The sequence below is a fragment of the Canis lupus genome, chromosome 35, assembly GCF_048164855.1.
Source record: "Canis lupus baileyi chromosome 35, mCanLup2.hap1, whole genome shotgun sequence".
Classification (NCBI taxonomy): Eukaryota; Metazoa; Chordata; class Mammalia; order Carnivora; family Canidae; genus Canis; species Canis lupus.
Window position 1 is genome coordinate 30,139,668 of NC_132872.1, and position 24,214 is coordinate 30,163,881.

Here is a 24,214-nt window from a genome sequence, read left to right on the forward strand (position 1 = left end):
TGCATCTAAGGTGCTCTGATTCCAGGGTGCATACTGCTAATGACTGTCTATTGCTTCTCATTACATGTAGGTAAAAACACACATGTTGAATGTTGAAGTAACTTCTTTTTCACATGTGATAACCAATTCTTAATAATAAACCATAATCTGATATATTATTTTGAAATGTTTCTATTGATATGCCTTCTAAACTTTTTATCTAAATTATAATTATTTACTTCAGACTTACATTTTTTATATTCCCAGTTAAAGTATAAATTCTTAGAAAACACAGACTTCATTTAAGATTTCTTTTCCCCTCTGTTTTTGGTATGGTGCTGGACACATACAAAGTTTACTTACAGTAAAGACCTGACTATTAATTGATTATTTACAATGCTATTTAAGCTTGTAGATGTTTTTCAGATTTACCCCTTATTGAATTGTTTTTAGTAAAGAATGTAAACCAAAATCATCTGTGGAACTTTTTTTCTCAATGCCCGTAATTGGACTTAGTGTATCATTTTGGATCCAGTCAATTATTAAAACTTGATCTTCTTGCAAGAATTAGGGCTTGAGAAACCAACTCAAGAAAATACTGACACTTTTGCTACTGCTATTACAGGGGATTATGATGTCCTTTGTCTTTGGCCCCAGAGTCTTGTGTTTTCTGCCCGAATCCATAAAAATGTGACAAGCTAAGTTGTTACCTTACAAGTAAGATAAATCCCAGGCCCTTCACAGTTACTGATATACTTTTTTCCAGGAGAGGCTTATCAGCAACACCTCAATAAACGTTCTCATTTGATTTGAGTTTTAGTAAGACCCAGAATCATATATTGAGATTTCATGTAAAATATAAAGACTGGCTGACCCATAGTTAGTCCACTTTCTAAGTTAACATTTTCCCCAAAAAACATCTCCTATTCTGTTAACTGTAAACTGTACCATTCAGACTGTGACATCCACAATCACTATCCTTGGTATAAGCCGCTTTCACCTGCAATCCTCTCCCATAATATTTTTATTCAGCTCTAGCAACTCCTCCTTCATCCGTTAGCTTTCCCTTGGACACTATTACCTATGCTGTTTCTCTCAAGCTCTCTTCTAAGAGCTGAAATCCCACCACAAAAATCTTAAGTAATTTTGTTTTCCCCTCATCTGTTTTGGTTCCTTTGGTAGGGAGGAGTAAGGGAATTTTATAGCATTTGTTTTATACTACTTTACAGCCAGTTACTATTATGCTTTTGCCCTTTCTGTATTGTAAACTCCTTAAGAATAGTAATGCAAAAAAAAAATAGTAATGCAAGTTTTATTCATTTTGATGCCCTCTATCCCCCATAGCCTGGAATAATTACATGAATTTAATGATTAGTAAAACCCTTTATGAATGAATAAATTTTAAATATGTAATTAACATAATTATTGCACATTCACCAAGTGTGTAATATGATTTCAATATAGGCACTTTACTACTTTTTATAAGCCCAAAATACATTAGATGAGCATGGTTTGTACTTACAGAAGGAAATTGGTACATAACTAGATTATTGTCCCAGGGTTTTATTTGCCAAGTTAGGACAGTTAAAATAAAATATCAGTAAGTTTTTAATATTAGGCTAGGTGTGTATATGCAGTCTCTCAACTTGAAAGTTTCATGAATAATAAAATGGGTATTAGGAATATAAACACACCACAAATAATCAAACCAAATTATGTCCCATTAAAGACATCGCTTTAGGCTAAAACTTTAAATCAAAGACCCACAAACATTTGTGTTTTATGAATCACAACAGTTACATGAAATCAATGGTAATTCTATTCACCAGGAAACTCTGTCCAAGACATCAAAGACAAAGAATGTCTGGCTGGCTCAGTAGGTGGAGCATGCAACCCACCCTCCTAGAGTTGTGAGTTTGAGCCCCATGTTGGGTGTAGAGATTACTTAAAAAAATAAAATCTTAAAAAAAAAAAAAGACTTCAATTACAAAGTATGAAATATATAAAGGAGTTTGTAGGAAGGTGGGGTTTTTTGTGTGTGTGAATCCATGCATTCTATTATGTATCTCCACCTTTACATGAAATCTCAATTTTTTTGAATGTTGCTTAAGGTCTTAGATTAAGAACCCAAATTCATGGGTCCACCCCAAATGGGCTATATAGGGATTTAGGCAAATTCTGTAGATCAGTGGCTAAAAAATTTAGGGCTATGCTTGCTAATTTTATCATTAGATATGTATTACGCAACTCAAAACATTATTAAAGCTCATAAAAGGTTATTTTTGTTGTTGTACGGCAATGTTTATTCTTGTACAATATATTATGCGATTTTTATGTAGTATGAAAGTTTTTTCTGCACACAAGAAAATTGGTAGCAAGGAAGGTGATTTAGAAATGCATTGGGTATTAAGACATTTTAGCTCATTTTTGCTTTTATTTCCTTTGCCTGTGGTGATATGTCTAGTAAGAAGTTGCTATGGCCAAGGTCAAAGAGGTTTCTCTTCCAGGATTTTGACCATTTCCTGACTCATATTAAGATCTTTATTCATTTTGAATTAATTTTTGTGTATAGTGTTAGAAAGTCCAGTTTCATTCTTTTTCTGTTCAGTTTTCCCAACACCTTTTGTTGAAGACACTGTCTTTTTTCCAATGGTTATTTTTCCCTGATTTGCCAAAGATTTGTTGGCAGTACAGTTGTGGGTCCATTTCTGGGTTCTCTATTCTGTTCCATTGATTCATGTGTCTGTTTTTATGCCAGTACCATACTGTCTTGATGATCACAGATTTGTAATACAGCTTGAAATCCAGAATCATGATCCTTCAGTTCTGTTTTCCTTTTTTCAGAATTACTTTGGCCATTTGAGGTCTTTTGTGGTTCCATACAAGCTTTATCAAGTAAAAATCTTCTGCACAGCAAATGAAACAATCAACAGAGCCAAAAGGTATCTAGCCTATGTAATGGGAGAAGATATTTGCAAATGATATATTTGATAAAGGATTAGTATCCAAAATCTACAAAGAACTTATAACACTCAACATCCAATAAATAAATAATCCAGTTAAGAAATGAGCAGAAGGCCTTTCGGCCGGAACCACCATCTTCCAGTAATTCGCCAAAATGACCAACACAAAGGGAAAGAGGAGAGGTACCCGCTATATGTTCTCTAGGCCTTTTAGAAAACATGGAGTTGTTCCTTTGGCCACATACATGCGAATCTATAAGAAAGGTGATATTGTGGACATTCAAGGGAATGGGCACTGTTCAAAAAGGAATGCCCCACAAATGTTACCATGGCAAAACTGGAAGGGTCTACAATGTTACTCAGCATGCTGTTGGCATTGTTGTAAACAAACAAGTTAAGGGCAAGATTCTTGCCAAGACAATTAATGTCCACATTGAGCATATTACACACTCAAAGAGCCGAGATAGCTTCCTGAAGCGTGTGAAGGAAAATGATCAGAAAAAGAAGGAAGCCAAAGAGAAAGGTACTTGGGTCCAACTGAAGTGCCAGCCTGCCCCACCCAGAGAAGCACACTTTGTGAGAACCAATGGAAAGGAGCCTGAACTGCTGGAACCCATTCCCTATGAATTCATGGCATGATAACTGTAAAGAAAATAAAAGACCTCAGGATTGTAAAAGTGTTTCTCTTAATTGAGTAGGAGTGTGGTTGGTGTCCTTTCACTTAAAAAAAATATTTAAAGCAAAAAAAAAGAAAAAGAAATGAGCAGAAGACATGAATAGACCATTCTCCACAAAAGACATTCAGATGACTAACAGACACATGAAAAGATGGTCAACATCACCCATCATCAGGGGAATACAAATCAAAACTATGATGAGATATCACCTCACACCTGTCAGAATGGCTAAAATTAACAACAGAGAAAACAAGTGTTGATGAGGATGTAGAGAAAGGGGAACCCTCTCACACTGTTGGTGAGACTGCAAACTGGTACAACCCCTGTGAAAAACAGTATGGAATTTCCTCAAAAAGTTAAAAATAGAGCTACCCTATGATCCAGCAATTGCACTACTAGGTATTGACCCAAAGAATACAAAAATACAGATTCAAAGGGGGTACTTGCACCCTAATGTTTACGGCAGCATTATCAACAGTAGCCAAATTATGGAGAGAGCCCAAATGTCCATCAACTAATGAATGGATAAAGAAGATGTGAGAGATAGATAGATAGAAAAAAAAAGATAGATAGATAGATAGATAGATAGATAGATAGATATAGATATATAGATATTACTCAACCATAAAAAGAATGAAATTTTGCCATTTGCAATGACATGGATGGAGCTAGAGTGTATTATGCTGAGGGAAATAAGTCAGAGAAAGACAAATATCATATGATCTCACTTATATGTGGAATTTAAGAAAGAAAACAGAATGTAGGGAAAGGGGAAAAAGAAAAAAAAAAGAGAGAGAGAGAGGGAAACAACTGTAAGAGAGTTTTAACAAGAGAACAACCAGAGAGTTGATGGAGGGAGGTAGATGGGGAATGGGCTAGATGGTGATGGGTGTTAAAGAGGGCACTTGCTGTGATGAGCACTGGGTATTATTATATGTAAGTGATGTACCGCCAAATTCTACTCCAGAAATTAATATTGCATTGTATGTTAACTACCAAAATTCAAATAAAAATCAATTAATTAATTTAAAAATAGACATCTTGGACTTAGGCAAATATCTATAATAGAAAAAGAATTTATTTTTTCAGTGAAAATCTGAATTTAAATCTTGGCTCTGGAGGCAATATGGAATCAATGAAAGAATCATGGTATGTATTTAAATAAAAATGACTTTGGGTTCTGTGGATGATACTTTGGAGGGAGAAATGATTGTTGGTAGGGTCATAGTTTGATGACTGTTAGATGTAAAAAAAACCACTATTGCATAAATTGTGGAGAAAAAAGATTTTATTTGATTTTTTAAGAAGATTTTATTTATTTATTCATGAGAGAGAGACACACACACACAGAGGCAGAGACACAGGCAGAGGGAGAAGCAGGCTCCATACAGGGAGCCCGACATGGGACTCCATTCCGGGTCTCCAGGATCATGCCCTGGGCTGAAGGCAGCACTAAACCGCTGAGCCACCAGGGCTGCCCCCCGCCCCTTTTTTTTAAGATGAGAGAAAAGATTTTAAAAATCTATGAGAAGAAGTTTTTAAACAAGTAAAAAAAAATGATTCTCTGGTTCTAGGTTTTCACAATTGGATAGGTAGAGTTACCATAATGCAAACCACAAGTTTGCAAATAGCAACATTTAATTAGAAAGAGGAACATTAATAAATCATTATCTTTGTGAAAGGAGAGCATGGGAGAGAAGGCAGGATGGGAATATTTCTCTATTATGTTTTATATAATATTGACTTTGAAATAATAAACCATTCTAAATATTCAAAAAGTAAAATGGAATTAGAAAGGAAAATTCAATGGAAGAAATTTCCTAAAAGTAGAAAGCCAACTGGAAAATGTGTTTTTCAAGTTGCTGACATACTGCATGGAGAAAATAACTACTTCTGATGCTTTTCAGAATTTAGATTGGGAATCTCATACTTAATAGAGTCTATTCTAAAAATTAAAGCAGCCTAAGACTCATTGTAGGTTGCAATATTGATATTTTTATTTGAAAATTTTGTGTGTGTGCTGAGAAAAAAGCATATAAATAATTTTGTTAATATTGTCAGGAACCCATAAGATACAAGAAATGTGATTTCAAAATCAAAATGATTGCATGGTATTATGAAATGGAGTCCAGCAGGAGCTCACAATCTTTTAAATTAAGTAGTTTCTAATTCTGCCTAATAACAAAGCCAAGATTATGTTTTGCAAAAGTTATTCCCCAAAGTGCAGCATAAGAAATATAGTCAATAATATTGTAATCATGTTGTATATAACAGATGGTGACTACACTTATCAGGTGAGCACTCAGTAATGCATAGAATTGCTGGATCAATATGCTGTACACTTGAAACTAAATTAACATTGTATATTAATTATAAAAAGAAAAAAAAACCTCTTCCACACTAAAAAGAAGAAGGGTTTCCAAGAATAACTGATGATTCTGGGTCTGGGGATAGAAATATGCAAAATATATCAATACAGTTTAGAAACAGAAGGAAGAAAAGAGTCTTGGACATGTTGTTTCTGAGTTCCCCTAGGACATGAAATTATGAAAAGGTGTTAGAAGTTCTGATTTTGGACACTGCAGTTTGGAAACTGCAGTTTAACTTTTATTAATTTAATTTCTATAAAAAAATTAAATAAAGAGCATAAAGAATTAAATACAAAGATTTTTATGATACTGGCAAGTCTCAAAAGTGTATGATTCTATGACTTTAAGTAAAGTGATTATATTCAAGAAAACTCAGAGATAGAACATTGGTGCCTGATGAGAGGTCCTGTCATAATCATTTGGAATAAAAAGGACAATGTCAATTCTAAAGTCACTTTGGAATTAGTTGGAGTTAGTGACTTACAGGGGGTAGGTCAAGGAATTTATTTAGTAAAACTAGTAAGGCCTTTTTTTTTTTTCTTTTTAATGATTTATATCTAGTTTGATTTGCATGACTGTTTATTTTGACCTGTTTAATTGAAGTTAAAAATAAGCATGTCAAACTGTAAAAATAATTCTGTATTCTCTTATTTTATATTCCACATTTAAAACATGTATTCAAGTTTCTTCAACCACTACAGCCAATGATTTCACTCTACCTTTAGTTTTTCCATTCAGACTTCTTCCCCCAGTACTTGTGGTCCATTTTATGAAAAAGTACTTCCTGACATCTGCCTTGAATTTCCTCTTTCCCCCAGTCCCATTCCTGAACCCTCATCTTGTTATCTTCTTTAAGTGGAAAATAGTCTGCTTGACATTATTTCTATCATGTTCAGTTCTGTGTATTTCAGTGAAATCTTTCTTAATTATGTTCTTCCCAAGGGAGCACTTAATCTTTTTTAGCCTGTCTTTATAGATTTTTACCTGTTGGCCCCAGGATAAACCCTATTGCTTTTTAAGGCAACTTCAATAGTTTGAAAGTCTTGGATACTTTGTTAAAAGAATCCCCACTAAAACAATATCACAAAATAAAACTCAATTTTCATGCCTTGAAAGAATTTGCTTTCTCTGACAATAAGCAGAAATTCCAAAGAACAAAGTGACATCAAATATGTACAGTCACTTGTACATTTTGATTCCAATCTTTTCCCCTTGGTATCTTACCTTTAGTACCTCGAGGGTTCAAACAGAATGATGAAACAGTATTTTTGAGTGTCCATTGCCTTTAATATTTACTTTCTTTCCAACAGAGCAGAAAGATCTACACCTAGAAGACATTATCATCAAATTAATGTTTCCATTTAGGCTGTTTCTTGTATTTATTCACCTAAAGTCAAAATGCAAAACGGGCCAAGATAAAAAAAAAAAAAGTAAAAAAAGAAAGAGAAGAGGTATCATGATAAAAATGGGAAAACAATTATTACTTCTATTTAAAAGGCAATTAATGTAATAGCTCAAGATTCACAATGAAGGGAAATATGAGAGGAACTATACATTTCATCAACCAATATGATTGTACCAACCAATAATATAAATTAATGACTCTCTCTACAGAAAAACAGTAAAGAAAAAAAGCTGATTTTACTTTGCATAGTGCTAAGTATTGTCTATGTTACAACAGTTCCAGTTAAATGGATGTTTTAGGTGAACATGTTGAAGTAATTTACAGAGTACATACTAGTTGGCAATATGTCAAAGATTATCAAAGATTGTGGTTTACTGTGTAAATGGCAGAACAGCTATACTCAAATATTAATAACCTTCAAAGTTTGGGCCTTCTAAATATTTTAATGAATACTTGGTCCCAGTAGCTATTTAATAGGTGTACAAATTGATAAATTTTTCAAAAGTATCTCTATATCAACAATATCTTTAAAAATTTGATAAAATTTTGGATGCTGAACATATGATAGAGCAAAACAATTCTAGAAATTATTTGGAAGGTTTTGTGTTTTGGTCTTTTCCCAGGAGAATTTACTTCAGCTCAGAACTCTGACCAACTTCAAAAGAGATTTTTGCAGTTACTTCAGATCTTTAAGTTTTTCCAGGGAAAGAGTAAAACTGGCTTTCAGGCAACAGCAAAAACAAACCATTCAGTCAGTGCTTCTTGTGCAAAGCAATTGTATTCTATATTCTGAAGCAGTTTTGGAAAAAGTACAAATACATGAACTTCCTAGATATCCCCAATATAGGAAATGAAACTGATAAAAGCACCACTGCATGAAGGCAGGTTTTTACCTGCTTCCTAAGTAGTGGTCCAAAAGTCTAATTAAGTATTTTGGAGAATATGATACAAAGTAAAGTTGCAGATGCTCGGTAGGTCAAAAAGAAAAAAAAACAACAGACAAAAAAACCACTGTCCCAACTTCGTGCGGTAGCTTACCTGGTGTAAAAAATGATCAATCAACTACTTACTTGTTTGCATTAAACAATATATTTGTTTAATTCATTCTAGGTAATTGTTTAGAAGGTAAAACAAATAGTTCTGAACCATTTGCATCTTTTCAGTTTAGAATATTACACTTTACTAATTAGAATTATACTTTACTAATATCTCATGCACGGGTTTGGGGTCACAAAAAAGCAAATCACTCCAACAGAACTTTGTTAAGGAGTTTACCTGGGCAGTGAGACTTCATGGATGTAAAAGTATTCTTTTCTCTATTATAAATCTTGATGAATAAAGCAAAAACTGTTATATAAGATAAACCTTCGGGAAATGCCATTTGCTATATCAAGAAAATAAACCAGGAAAATAAGTATACTCTCAAGTATTAAGAATGAAAAATAAATATAAGTGAACAGTGATCTACCCCAGGCCCATCGTGTTCAACTATACTTGTATTTATTTATTTATTCTTCACTTTTTATTTAAATTCCAGTTAGTTAACATACAGTGTACTATTAGTTTAAGGTATATGGTTTAATGATTCAACACTTAGCATATAATACCAAGTGCTCATCGGAGGTGCTCTCCATTATCCCCATCCTCTATTTAACCCACCCCCCTCCAGCAACCATCAGTTCATTCTCTATAGTTAAGTCTGTTTATGGTTTACTTCTCTCTCTCTCTCTTTTTCCCTATCCTTGTTTGTTTCTTAAACTGAACTGTGGTCTTTCTGAACAGTTGATTGCAATAATAATGTTGCCCTGAACACTATACTTTACAAAAGGTCCCCTCCCTCTTCATAACACTCTTATTTACTAGTAATTCGAACATTACTTCTTCCATGATTCAAGCTGCTACAGATTTATTGCCAATGATTTAATTCAAAGTTTGATACTTTTCAGATGTAAGTCTTTTAAAATATATATTCCTCTTAATATCAAGATAGGTACCTAGTATTGTTTATTAATATGTTTTCTATACTTGTTTTAATTATTTTTAGTTTAAGCTGAGCTAATGGATAGCTATATATTTAAAAACATGTTTTTATAACCAGCAATATAAATTATTTGTTTTTCCGACTTGTGTTACTTTAAAAAAAACTTGAAAAGTAACCTCTCAACCCTAAAACTCATTTTGGAAGACAATTTTAAAAAAGAAAAATGGTTCCACTGTTAAGATTCATACTTGCCAGGCCCTCTCCTCGGAATAAATTATTTCTCTTCTAGGGAAATAACTTGTCATTTGGAAATTACCTGGCTCTATTCCAGCTCAATCCATTAAAAACATGAAATGCCCAGTCAAAAAATGGAAAACTCCAGTTAAGGGTTTTTAATTGTCTTTCCAGGATTGAAGGCCAAAAGTCAAAGGGTCGGTTCTGGGCATTCCAAAGAGAAGTCAGCCCACACGCCAGGTGAGTCAGCATAGCATATCCTTGATTTTCCACAGTCAAAAATGAAAACTGACACAATAAAGAAAGCTTTTGGCTTCTTCTTGCTATTCTTTATGTTTCTTCTCCACATTATTCCACTAAACTTCTTTATCCCACTAAATCCTTTTAAGCTCCAGTTCTCTTTGCATAGCTTTCAGACTGAACCAATCTGTTTTCCCAGGCATGCATTCTTCAAGCTTCTCTCAGTGTTGACAAACCTTTTTGTGTAATGTTCACTTTTCCTTTTTTTGTAATCTCTCATTTCTTTATCTCTCACACTTAGCCTCTTATTTTCAAGTACCATATTAATATTTTAAATAAATGGCTTTAGAAACACCCTAGGGTGAGATGTATAAACAGTATGTTCTTGTGATATGTGAAGGCGTAGCATCAGAAAAGCTTGTTACTGGCTATTAAGGTTTCGAACAAATAATTTAATTTCTTTAACCTTCTTGATCCTCATGTGTAAAATAGAGGAGATAATAATGCCTCCCTTAGAGAAGATATTAATACAGTTTTCTATTGCTACTATGCAATTATTAACTATTCTTGCCCTTATTTTTTTATATGCTCATTCTCTAGGTGAATCAAAGTTGGCACTGGCTATGGGAAATGTTCTAACTAAAAATAAACATAAAATTAATAGGTTATTTTTTGTCTCCACCAAAACAAATTGAGAATACTTTCTTTTGTTTAGTGACATAGTTTTGTTATCCTTCTTCAACTGTAAAATTTCCAGAAGGCAGCCTACCAGCTGAATCTTAAAGTCCCTTGACAGATACACACTATTGCAGGAAGATGGCCATAAGGTTACCACAATGCAATGACACAATCCTGTAAGCAGATACCATCACCTTTATTCCAATTCTTTATTCATCATGCACTTTCTGGCATTAAGGAATTTCACAAATGACTTTTCAGTTGTAAAAAGAATATAAACTGGTAATTACACATTCCCTTGTATAGGTACTCTTGATTCCTAGGGCTGAGTATCAATTATAAAACAGGTTTTTGGTAGATGGAATGCTAAGTAGGTTCTTTGAAACAATGAAAAATTTGTTTTTGATTCAATTTTATCATTAAGTGACTGGTAATAAATAATTCAAGACAAAAGCAAGTCTGCAAAACCTTTACTATATTTTTTATCGTGATATTTTGGATTTGCTATTCAGATTGGATAGAAATTTAATTAGTTCAAGTTGAATCTATAAATCTATAAATCTATAAAGGATAAATTCAACAGTACAACACACAGTACAGCTCTATTTTTCCCTGTAAGTGTGTTATCACACAAATGAGTAAGTTCTGATTCACTCTCTTGGCTGGGATTCAAACATAAATATATTTAATCAGGTAAAATTATTAAATGGCTTATGAATGCACTAAAAAGACTAGATTATATTCCTGGGGCTGGTGAATATAAACGAGGGATAATTTTAATATCCACTTAGAACAGCTCATTTTAATAGATGACCCAAGGATTTCATGACACTTTAACTCCCAGAGCCCCTTGAGATCTGTGGAGGACTAGTAACCTTGTCTTTGTCAACCTACTTTTGAATATCCCTTCTATTTCTTTTTCTTCTGGAAATTCAGCTGTTCACTGAGGACACACCTCCCCTACAGTTCTGTCAAGTGGAGACATTTTTCCTTCTCGCTCTCATGTGACTTCAGGTCTTATGGGGAGTGGTGTCCTCTGTGCTTCCATTTGTTGTTTTTCCAAACAAATTCTCCTTTCTCTCCCACATTATCTCAATATCTCTGAAGTGCATGCTATGAGACCAAGCTCCAGTCTGAACTCTTCTTGTTAATGTCATTAGCTTATTTCTATGTCAGTTCCCACCTTCATGCCACATTTGTGGAAGGCTTTTTGCATTTCTTTCCATCATTACTCTTGCCTTGATTTTTAGTGTCTTCTATAACCCTGTTAATTATTCACCAAAACTCTGACCCCTTCAGTCGCTTTTCTTCTACTCCACTTCTTCACTACTCAAGATATTCCCATTAAAAATAATTATATCCCAGCTCATGTCTCAATTTTAGTCATTCTATACTATGGCCAGCAACTTCCAGCTCATCCCCATTTTTACAGTATCCAATAATTCTTTGACCTCCATTAAGAGTAGAGACCCATTGATTTCATCACTTTTCCACTGCACAAGATCCTTCTTTGTCTTTCCCTTCTGACCCAGCTTATATTCTGTGATATACTACTAATGCATCTCTATTGAAAATACCCTTTACAAATGCACTCTTCTTTTCCTCTGCCCTATCCTAAATATATTTCTACTGAAAAATCCCCAATCTTACTCTAAGGCACATCTATACAGTTATAAATATTGCCTGATAAATATGGAAAACCATGATGCAGGAGAGAAAGTGAAGATTTTAAGAACAAGCTATTGGGTTAGGTGAAAGGTGATGGAAAACAGGATCATGCACAGGTGCAACAGTGGGCCTGAGATATCTTATAAACAATCCATACTTGAACCAGGCATCTTGAGCTTTAGTATCTTCAGGGGTGAGGCTTTGGTCAAGTAAATATAAATTATTAGAGAAATGAGCAAAGTAGTTGTGGGAATGTGCACAGAAATGGTTATAATAATGAGTCATGAAATTTAAATTGATTACAAAGGGAAGCATGAACATGAGGTGAGAGATGAGAGGGAATATGCACATTGGAGACCCCGAAGAAATTGAAGAGTCTTTAGAGTGTAGGCAGTGTAGTTGGTGTGCTTAGAGGATCAGTGAAAGAATTCAATGCTTGAAATCAAGATTTTGGAGATGGTCCAGTTATTATTAATAAAATCTAGTATGTGGTCATAGGAAAGGATTTGTGAATGGACACATTCCTGTTGATTAAATAACTAGATTTATAAGAAAGTTTTCCTCAGTGCGAAATGATATAATAAGTTACATACTGTTTTGTAACAAGAATGAAAATTATTCATTCATTTCAAAATGTCCTTAAATTTAGTCGCCTTCTAATCCAGATTCTAGGATAGCCAGTCTGTGCTTATAATCTCAATTCCTTTCCTTAAACCATGAGAGTCTGATCAAACCTATAAAAACTTTCCCTAAAAAAATATGCTCATAATACAAAATAAACACATACACAAAATTTCAGGGGATTCAAATGCCTCCTGAAGTCAGTCATTGGATACTTTTAGGATAGAAGTGTTGGACTGTTAGGGTAGAGCTGTCCAGGTTCTCATTTTTCTAGTAGGTTTGAGCTGCTGCTGCAACTGCCATTTTGAATTTTAAGCATCAGGTGTAAAATGACAAAGGCACTTACTGGAGGAAACTTTCAAATTAGATAAATTGCTACACTTAAGCTGTCTCTTACCTGATGAGCATTTTCTTTAGATACAGGTGCATACTGAAACAAATTTTCCTTCTCAGCTTCATCTCAGGGGATTCCAAATTAAACTGAAGTCTTGAGATGAAGATAGAAAATACCAAGACCATTAACAAATTCCAAGAGAGCTTATTTTGCCCAACTAAAGAGACTTGGAGACTATATTTTAAGCCCAAAGTATATACTTCTCTAACTTTGCAGTTAAGATTTCCATGGTTTCTCCTTTACTTCATATGGCTCATAAAACAGACATCATACCTAAAGATTCTCTGGGCTATGGCCTGACACACCTACTTTTAGTAGTAGTCTTTCATGTGTGTGTGTGTGTGTGTGTGTGTGTGTGACTCATATGTTTTACCTTCCTCATTCATAGCAAATTACCTATCCTACCTAGTGACTATTAGATACTTCATGTGAATGTCATTCAACACATACAAAAGGAGAAAAATAATTTTGTATAATTTATTCTAACATAATAACATTCTCAAATTAGCCTTCTTGAGAACATAGTATCCTAGGCCTGTATGCCATAGGTAAGTGTGAGGATATTATTAATAACACTCATATTGATAATCTAAATATTTCCAAAGAAATTGCTTACCACCAGAAGTCTTTTTATTTAAAAAGTTGAATATTATTCAAATAGCTAGTGATCGCCTTTTATTAATTTTTTTAAAAGGGCATATTAGTTAGGAGGTGAGCTGCAAATGATGTAGAAAGATCTGTTTTCTGAAATTGTGTGTGACAATATTAAAAATCAAGTTTAATAAATCAATGAGTGCATTTATTAGAGACCCATAATCTATTCAGTGCTATCTTCTGTGGCCACTATATATAAAGATTAGGGGAAAAATCCATGTTCTCAAAAAGTATATGATTTATTGGGGAATAAAAAATTAAATCTAAAATTTATGTATTTAAAATTTATTAATAAAGATTATATAAAATTGAATTTTAAGTTAATTACACAGATTATAAAAGACATAATATTTTATGGAGAAAAGTTCCTTTAGATTATAGAAGTTGTACCGGATTCATTAGTTAATTTATCACCTTAAAAGTTTTATGTTGCTCTCCTGCTATATGTTAAGCATTATGGTGAGCCTCATAATAGATGTTGGAAATCCAAAAGTGAATAAGGCAGAGCTTGTCAAGAACTGTGAAGGTTCTGAGATTTTACCCTATGTGCAAACTAATAAGTTACCCTGCCAGTTTTGTGGATAATGGCAGAGGGTATGAGTCTCCTGTTCTTGGAAGTCTTTATACTTAACAGCACAGCAAGAAGGATCTTCATATATGGGTTAGTTTTCCTCGTATTCCAAGTCTCATGGAGGTGACATGAAGGGAGACAAGTAGATGCTTCTTAGGTAGTGGCTTTGCATCATGGCTGAGGAACCTTGGGCTTAGGGACCTTGAATCTATTACTATGGCCAGTAAGCAAATTTGCCCTTTGCTCTAGGAGGAGACATTCATTATACTGATTAGTAAATGACTCTGTCTTCATTTGTAGAGAGAAACTATTATTCCAGAGTCACTTGCCAAATAGTCATTCTGGACAAGATAGTTCTGAACAAAAGCCATTGGTGTCTGTATTAGTTTTCTATTGCTTTTCAACAAATCACCACATACTTAGTGGAGTAAAACATATTTATTTTTTTAAACTTTTTTATTTTTTGTAAAACATATTTATAATCTCATAGTTCCCATAGGTAAAGAGTCTGCGCATGGTAACAAGATCCTCTGCGTAAAGTCTCAAAGTGTCAACTAGGTTAAGTTCTTTTCTGTATCTCAGGATTCTCTTTTAGGCCCATTTGGCTGTTGGCCGAGATCAGATTCTTATGGTATAAGAGTGAGAGAGAGAGAGAGAGAGAGAGAGAGCACATGCACATGCAGGCAAGAAGAGGGAGACAGGCAAAGAGGGAGAGAAAGAATCTTAAGCAGGCTCCATGTCCAGCACAGAGCCCAGTGCAGGGCTCGATCTCATGACCCCGAGATCATGACCTGAGCCAAAATCAAGAGTCAGAATTAACTGACTGAGCCACCCAGGCACCCCCACGGTGGCTAACTTTTATAAAGCATGCAGGAGTCTCTGAGTCTAGTGTGCTATGATAGAGTCTTACACATAATCATGGGAATGACTATTCCATCATCTTTACCGTATAACACAATCTAGGCGAGGCATGAGTATTCCATTGCTTTTGCTATCTTCTGTTACCTAGAAATGAGTCAATGTTTTCTCTCACACTCACAAGGAGGGAATTACACAGAAATGTAATTAATTAGAGGGTCATTTTAGGACACTTCTATTCACAAGACATTCACAAAAATGAGAGTCAGTGAGAATTATTTCCTGATATGTATCTTGGTAAAGGAAAGCTTAAATTATACTGGTCTTTCTGGTCTTCCAAAACATAGATTTTATATGTAGGTTATATATAAAATTATATATATTACATATATGAGTCATAAATTCATAAATATGAATGCACATATTCATAAATACAAATTTGGTAATTAAGGATTGTGATAAATGATACTAAAGAGATATATAGAGTTTGATAGCATAATAGAGGCACTTATTTGGAGACTTAAGATGTTCTTTGAGAATGAATAGTTTTAGGTAAGTCAGGAACTAGGAGAAAATTATAAGTAATTGGAATGGTATACGGAAAAGAGAAAGAGAATCACAAAATTTCTTGGGGGGCACTAAGTGAATGTCCAAGTGAAATGAAGCTTACATAACTATTAGAAAGATGAGTAAGCAGAAGAATGGAATAAGGATAAACATTGCAATAAGGATGGAAGTTTACTTGAAAATGATAGGCTAGAGAAGTTAGACTTTATTGTACAGGCAGTGAGAGAGTGAAGGAGGCTGGGATGGAGAGAGGAGGTGTGATTAAGACAATAAATATTTGAACATAAGCTGTGCTTTCTAGGATAGTAAGATGTCCAAACAGAAATATTCAGCAAACAAGTGATTAGAAATGGGTGACAGGGACTCTGAATGGAAGTAGACTGTAGATTTGAACCCTTGGTGTAGAGTGTGATTTCACATGCTATGAGATTGAGGGAGCTATTAAAAGAAGTGTACAAAGAGAAAAGAAAAGAAAAGAAAAGAAAAAAGAAAAGAGAAAAGAAAAGAAAAGAAAGGAAAGAAAAGAAAAGAAAAAAAAGAAAGAAAAGAAAAGAAAAGAAAAGAAAAGAAAAGAAAAGAAAAGAAAAGAAAAGAAAAGAAAAGAAAAAAGAAAAGAAGGATAAAGGCCAAACTGTTGAGCACAGGAGAATGTTAAGTAAGCAAATCTGATGATGAAGGGGCCATAGGTATGAGCCTATACCAGGCTCATAGAGTGCCATATAAAATAAGGAAACAAACAAAAGAAAGGCTGTGGAACATATCTGGAGAATTTGAGGATTCTCTCTGGTTATTTTTCAAAGCATTTTGTGAGTTGAGTAGGGTAGACTTTTGACTGGAGACAACTCACAAAAAAGGAAAGGAGGCTGAGAACTGAAACAGTAGGAATGGGCCACTTTTTCTAGACATCAGTTGGGGAAGCAGAGACATTGTTACGTAAATAGGACTACTGAGGTCACTGTGACTTTGCCTGGGGCTGAACAGTGTAGAGATTTGGAAGTGCTTTGTAGAGATGCACTTGCAGGCAGACCTTGTTTTATTGTACTTTGCAGATACTGCATTTTTTTTTTTTTTTTTTTTTTTTTTTTTTACAAATTGGAGTTTTGTGCCAACCCTGAACTGAGCAAGTCTATCGGCACCTTTTCTTCCAACAGCTTTTACTCACTTTCTGTCTCTGTGTCCCATTTTGGTAATTCCAACAAAATTTCAAACTTTTTCATGATTATTGTATTTGTCATGGTGATTTGTTATAGCGATCTGATTAGGATGATTTGAAGTAACTATTCTAGTTGTTTTGCGACACCACAAATTGTGCCCGTATGAAATGGCGAGCTCCACCAGTACATGAGTGTGTTCAGACTATTCCACAGACTGGCTGTTCCCTCACGTCTCTCCCTCTCCCTGGGCCTCCGTGTTCCCCAAGACATAATATTAAAATAAAAAAAATAATAATAATAAAAATAAATAAATAAAATCAGGCCAATTAGTAACTCTACAATGACCTCCAAGAGTTTGAGTGAAAGAAAAAGTTGCATATCTTTCACTTTAAATCAAAAGTGAGAAATGATTAAACTTAGTGAGGAAGATGTGTTGAAAGCTGAGATTGGCCAAAAGCTAAGCCTCTTGTGCCAAACAGTTACCCAAGTGTGAATACAAAGGAAAAGTTCATGAAGGAAATTAAAAGTGCTACTCTAGTGCACACATGAATGACGAGAAAGCCAACAGCCGTATTGCTGAGATGGACAACATTTTAGTCATCTGCATAGATCAAAGCAGCCACAACACTTTCTCAAACCAGAGCCTAATTCAGAGCAAGGTCCTGGCTCTTCAATCTGTGTGGCGGAGAGAGGTGAGGATGCTGCAGAAGAAGGGTTTGAAGCCAGCAGAGGCTGGTTCATGAGGTTTAAGGAAAGAAGCCGTCTCTGTAACATAAAAGTGCAAAAAGAAGCAGCAAGTGCTGTCTAGAAGCTGCAGCAAGTTGTCCAGAAGATGTAGCCCAGAGCATTAATGAAGGTGGTGACACCGAACAATAGATTTTTCAAGATAGACAAAACTGCTTCTATTGGAAGATGCCATCCAGGACTTTCACAGCTAGAGAAGGGAAGTCAACGCCTGACTTCAAAGCTTCCAAGGACAGATTGACTCTCTTGTTAGGGGCCGAGGCAGCTGGTGCCTTGCAGTTGAAGTTGATGCTCATTTGCCATTTCAAAACTCCTAGGACCTTTAAGAATTATGTTAAATCTACTTGGCCTGTGCTCTGCAAACGAAAAAATATAAGGTCTGGATCACAGCACATCTGTTTACAACATGGTTTCCTGAATACTTTAAATTCATTGTTGAGACCTACAACTCAGAAGAAGAGATTCCTTTCAAAATATGCCGGCTCATTGATAATGCACCTGGTCGCCCAAGAACCCTGAGCGAGATGGACTGAAAGAGGAACGTTGTTTCCCTGCCTGCCAACACATCTACCCTGCAACCCGTGGATACAGGAGTAATTTTGACTTTCAAGTCTCCTTATTTAAGAAATACATTTTGCAAAGCTGTAGCTACCATGCAGATTCCACTTATGGATCTGGGAAGCTTCCAGAAAAGATTCACCATTCTAGATTCCATTGACAACATTTGTGATTATGAAAAGAGGTCAAAATAGCAACGTGTCACAGTGTTTGGAAGAGGTTAATTGCAGCCCTCATGGAGGACTCTGAGGGTTTCCAGACTTCAGTGGAGGAGGTGGCTGCAGACGGTGGGAATACAGAGACCTAGAACCAGAAGTGGAGCCTGCAGAGGGGGACGCAATCTCATGATAAAACTTTAATGGATGAGATTTTGTTTCTTATGAGTGAGCAAAGAAAGTCATTTCTTGAGATACAGTCTATTCCTGGTGAAGACGCTGTAATGATTGCAGAAATGGCAGCGCGGGGTTAAGAACATTACGTGAGCTTAGTGGGTGAAGAAGCGCCAGGGTGGGAGAGGATGCACTACAAGTTTGAAAGAAGTTCTACTGTGGGTAAAACGCTATCAAAGTGAGCACATGCTACAGAGAAATCATTTGTAAGAGGAAGAATCCATCCATGTGTCAAATCTCATTGTTGTCTTAAGAAATTGCCACGGCCTCCTCCCACCCCGCCCCAGCTTTCAGCAACTGCCACCTTGGTCAGTGAGTGGCCATCAGCATCAAGGCAAGATCTTCCACCAGCAAAACGGTTACAGCTCACCAACAATGACTCAGATGATGTTAGCATTTTTTTTTATCAATAAAATATATATTTTTAAAGATTTTATTTATTTACTCATGAGACACACACACACACACACACACACACAGAGGCAGAGACACAGGCAGAGGGAGAAGCAGGCTCCATGCTGGGAGCCCGACGTGGGACTCGATCTTGGGACTCCAGGATCACACCCTGGGCTGCAGGCAGCGCCAAGCCACTGTGCCACCGGGGCTGCCCAATAAAATATTTTTAAATTAAGAAATGTACATTAAGTTTTAGACAATTGCACACTTAGACTACAGTACAGTGTAAATCTAGCTTTTTATGTTCTGGGAAACAAGAAAATCAACTCACTTTATTGTAATAGTTGCTTCATTGTGGTGGTCTGAAACCAAACCTGCAATATCTTCAAACTTTGCCTGTATTTATAATATTGAAGAATTTTAATATTGTACATAATATGCACATAGTATTATTGTACATCATCAGGTGGATGAAAGTAGAAAGCTTCATATTATCAGTCCTTAGATATTTAGTTTTCTGGGAACTGTCCTATCTGAAACATATCATGGACACTTAAGAAAATATCACTGACCCTGACCCTGGTTTCTACCCAGGTCCAACCACGACAACCAGTAATGGTCCCCCTTTGGTTTTCAACAAAAACTATATTCCATGTTAAAGGATGTTAATTAGTGCATATCCTTCTCCCCCAAAAGTATTTTAAAGTATATTTTCTTTTATGATCTTATAATACCACAGAATGTAAATCTGGCATGCCGAATAGCTTATTTTAATTTATGCACATTTTGGTTATTTGCCTTAACAGTTCCCCAAAATCCAATTTGCTAAATTATCTGTTTTGTGAGGATATAATAACTTTCAGAAATAAGCCAATAGTTTTAAATTTATTAAGGAATATCTAAATAGGAAAATGGGATTGCAATATATATGTTATAGGGATGCCTGGGTGGCTCAGTGGGTGAGTGTCTGCCTTCGACTCAGGGCGTGATCCCAGGGTCCTGAGATCGAGTCCCACATCGGGCTCCCCACAGGGAGTCTGCTTCTTCCTCTGCCTGTCTCTGCCCCTGTCTGCATCTCTTATGAATAAATAAATAGAATCTTTAAACACACACACACTATATATATGTCATAGGAAGTAAAAAGTTGTCTTTTATCAGTTGATTCTTAGAAGCCCACATAGTAAAGTGGAAAAATGGCCTATCAGAAGTTATCCACTCAAAATTTTATGTGAAGTTTTAGAAGTTTTTTTTTTTAACATTATTGGTATTACTTTGTTTTAAATTAATTTTTCAACACTGAGGTATTGAACACAAAGTATTATCCAAAGACCATAAAAAAATTACAGTCTAATATTAACAACCCACACATGCATGTAGGCGCCCATGTATGCACGCATATAATAGAATAGAAAACAGTGAATAAAGCGTGAATTGATTTTTGTAAAATATGAATGCTCATACATATATATTTGTGCTTATGTTGAAAATGGGTATAAGATTATGAAACTGGTTATATCTTCTGGAGATTAGATGAAGAGGTTTCTTATTTTTGTTTTATTTTTATTTTATTTTTTTTAAGATTTTATTTATTTATTTGTGAGAGACAGAGAGAGAGAGAGAGAGAGAGAGGCAGAGACACAGGCAGAGGGAGAAACAGGCTCTGTGCAGGGAGCCCAATGTGGGACTCGATCCCGGGACTCCCGGATCATGCCCTGGGCTGAAGGCAGCGCTAAACCGCTGGGCCACTGGGGCTGCCCCCTATTTTTGTTTTAGACATTATATTAAATAATAGGCATAATAATCCCAAATAAATATATTAGTATAAATAACTTCTTTTTTTTGTTGTTGAGAGAGAGAAAGAGAGTGAGCACCTGTGAGGTGGGGAGGGGCCAAGGGAGAGAAAGAAAGGGAACCTTAAGCAGGCTCCAAGCCCAGCCAGGAGTGCAAGGTGGGCCTTGATCTCCTAATCCTGAGATCATGACCTGAGCCGAAATCAAGAGACACTTAACTGAGACACCCAGGTGCCCCATGAAAATAACTTTTAAAATAAGATAATCATAAGTAAAACATAATGAGGGCCTGCATTATAGTAGTGTGTTATGTCACTTGGTGGGTAGTTGGGAAGTAGGAACAAATATTTTTCATGTTGGTTTTTAGGAAGTGGACTTAGCAGGACATAGTGACGATTCGGGCAAGGTGGGCAAAGAAGTTTTGCAGTTATGTCATGGCTCAGTTTCCTGGTTAGTATATTTTCCCCCTGGACTATTAAGCTTTGGATAAAGATTAATTATTAATTAAACACTGTATAATGCCCTCTTGTTTAACCCGAGAAGATATATAATGACCTAAATATTTCCACACTGCTACTGTAGAAGTAGATAATTTTTCTTTAATAGGAGAAACTGATATTAACTCAAAATATTAAAAAGTGATTTTGGTAAGTCTAATATTTTTAATCTGGAAGCTCCACAGAGATGGTAGGGTAAAAAAAAAAATTTCTAATTACCTAACAGTGTATTTTGTTTTTTCTTTTTTTAATCTGCCCTACAGTCCAGGATTAGGGGCAGAAGTTCCTTAGAATTAAGGCCAATAGCTCTTAGTATTAAATCCAGTGAGGGTAAGATGATGGCTACTATCTCATACACATACGCACTTAACCTCTTACAGTCTCTATTTTAATTTACTCAAGGATAAACAGAACTTAGCTATTCTAGGCATTAAAAAAAGTGATTTCTGTAAGCAGCATGCACATTTCTACCAAGTTACCCTGACTATTCACTTTATCAGTGCCAGAAACATTTAAATTTCTAACTAAATCTAATCTTTGATAACGTTTGTTCTAGTTTTTGCTAAATCCTATGGATAAACTCCTACTAATCTGAGAAACAAAGATCTTTATTTTTAAAGCATATTTACTATTTATTCAATTGTAGTTCATAGAGATATCTTAAGAAAGTATAGTATAGTTTTTAAAAAATGTATAGTTTTTAAAAAATACTTCTAAGTCAGTAACTGCAAAAATTTGCATATAGCTCAGTACAAAGTTAAAACCATTGTTTTGGTCTCTGAAAACATATGAAGAACTAAGCTAAAGTTCATAAAAATTAAATCTGCATAAACATAGATCATATTTACGCTCTTGCTTTAGATATGCTTTCCTTAATGAATAAGCACTGAATAAATGAAGTGTTTCCTTTTTCTGGAAGACGAAAATCAATTTTATCATTATGTTATTTGCCAGTTATCTTACGGATTTTATTTCATGGTGTTTCCAGACAACTTTGAATTGAATTATTCAGTCTTTCCGTTGTAGCAGAATCAACTAATTTCCGTACTATGACTGTTTGGAGCATATTTACCCTTTGTATCTGCAGTAGGTATTGCATGGTGCCTACTGTTCAGGCTCTGGATCCAGAAACCACATGTGACCTTTCTCTGTCTGTAGCTATATGAACTTGGGCAAGTCACATCTCTGTGCCTCATGTTTACAAGATAGTTAATAACAATAAGAACCTGATGGAAGTTTTGGTGTAAGGATTAAATGACAAAGAGATAAAAACATTCCCTACAATACTCGGATTTTTATGACATCCCTGATTATTGTTTTTGAAATGGTTAAAGTGCATAAAATGATCAAATGGCTATTCAAATTACAGCAACTCATCATCAGTTGTCACATATTTATATTTCTAACAACCATTCAAGTCCATTTACCCAAGTTCCAGCTCCGTCACTAGTTGCCAATGAACATTATCTTCTTGGATGGATTCCATCACCGTAAGCTTAACAGATACCAAAACAAACATATACTTCCCATTCGAAATCAGCGCTTCTTATCAGATCTCCTCTCCCTATTGAGTTCCCAGTCACTTAAGGATTAAATCTTGGAGTCGTCTTTGACTTATTCATTTCTTTTCCTTTAATTTTTGGGAAATAGAGATCAGGCACTAAGTCTATTTACTTTTATTTAAACATTTTTCCATTTCTGGAGCTCTCTCTCTCTTTCCTGTCCTCGTCAAAGAAATGACACTCAATCCTGCTTTATAAGGGTAGTTCCCTAACTTGTTTTTTTACTTCAGTCAGGTCCATTCATTACTTCGGAGAATCCATGCGTGGATGCCAGTTGGTAGGCTGCTGCCCTGCACGTCACCAGCGGTGCGGGGCCCAGGGCGAGGGCCCTGCCGAGGGGAGCGGCGGGCGCCGGGTGGTGCCGCCCGGCTGCAGCCGCAGGAGCCGCACGTGCCGTCCTCGCTTCTCCGTCCAGGTTTAGGGACACGTGGGGGCGGCCAAGAGCCCCCGCCGCCGTCGCCCGAGGTCACGCAACTTTCAAAGCCGGCCCTGGAGCTGCCCCTCCCCCCCCCCGCCCCGTCTGTCACCCACGAGGCCTCCTGCTCTTTCTTTAGACCCTGACTGAGGCGCCCTCCCCAGGCCCCTCCCGCCGGCGGCCCCCCTGCTCCCGGAGCCCGGGGCGGATGCACAGTCCCTGGGAGGCCCGTGGGCCTTGCCCTTGGGGTCCTTTCTCAGTCGGTGCCGGCCTCTAGGTTGGGAACCGCCCCCGCCTCTGCGCTGGGGACCGGGGCTGCCCCGCAGCAGCACGGAGACCGCACCCGCGAGGGGACCGGCGCCAGCCCCCCGCCCCCCGGCCCCCGGCCCCCAGACCCCCAGACGCCCAGGTCCCCAGACCCCCAGGCCCCCAGGCCCCAGGCCCCCCAGCTCCCAGGCCCCCAGACCCCCAGACGCCCAGGTCCCCAGGCCCCCAGGCCCCCCAGCTCCCAGGCCCCCAGACCCCCAGACCCCCAGGTCCCCCAGCCCCCCAGCCCCCCAGCTCCCTGGCCCCCGGCCCCCCAGCCCCCAGGCCTCCAGCCCCCCGGGCCCGCAGCCCCCCAGGTCCCTGGCCCCCAGACCCCCAACCCCCAGACCCCCAGGTCCCCCAGCCCCCCAGCCCCCCAGGGCCCCCAGCCCCCCAGCCCCCCAGCTCCCTGGCCCCCGGCCCCTCAGCCCCCAGGCCTCCAGCCCCCCGGGCCCGCAGCCCCCAGACCCCCAACCCCCAGGTCCCCCAGACCCCCAACCCCCAGGGCCCCCAGCCCCCCAGCCCCCCAGCTCCCTGGCCCCCG

At 36.9% G+C, this 24,214-nt stretch overlaps 1 long non-coding RNA gene and 1 pseudogene across 1 annotated transcript; both read left to right on the forward strand.

Annotated features, from left to right (window-relative positions):
* Nucleotides 1-3,061: 3,061 nt before the first annotated feature.
* LOC140625206 (large ribosomal subunit protein eL21-like) lies at nt 3,062-3,619 on the forward strand (annotated as a pseudogene).
* Nucleotides 3,620-6,438: 2,819 nt separating this feature from the next.
* On the forward strand, nt 6,439-23,315 carry LOC140624843 (uncharacterized). The gene is made up of 3 exons (XR_012024281.1): nt 6,439-6,477; nt 9,783-9,848; nt 23,180-23,315. It is a non-coding gene; the product is annotated as an uncharacterized lncRNA (long non-coding RNA).
* The last annotated feature ends 899 nt before the right edge of the window (nt 23,316-24,214 follow it).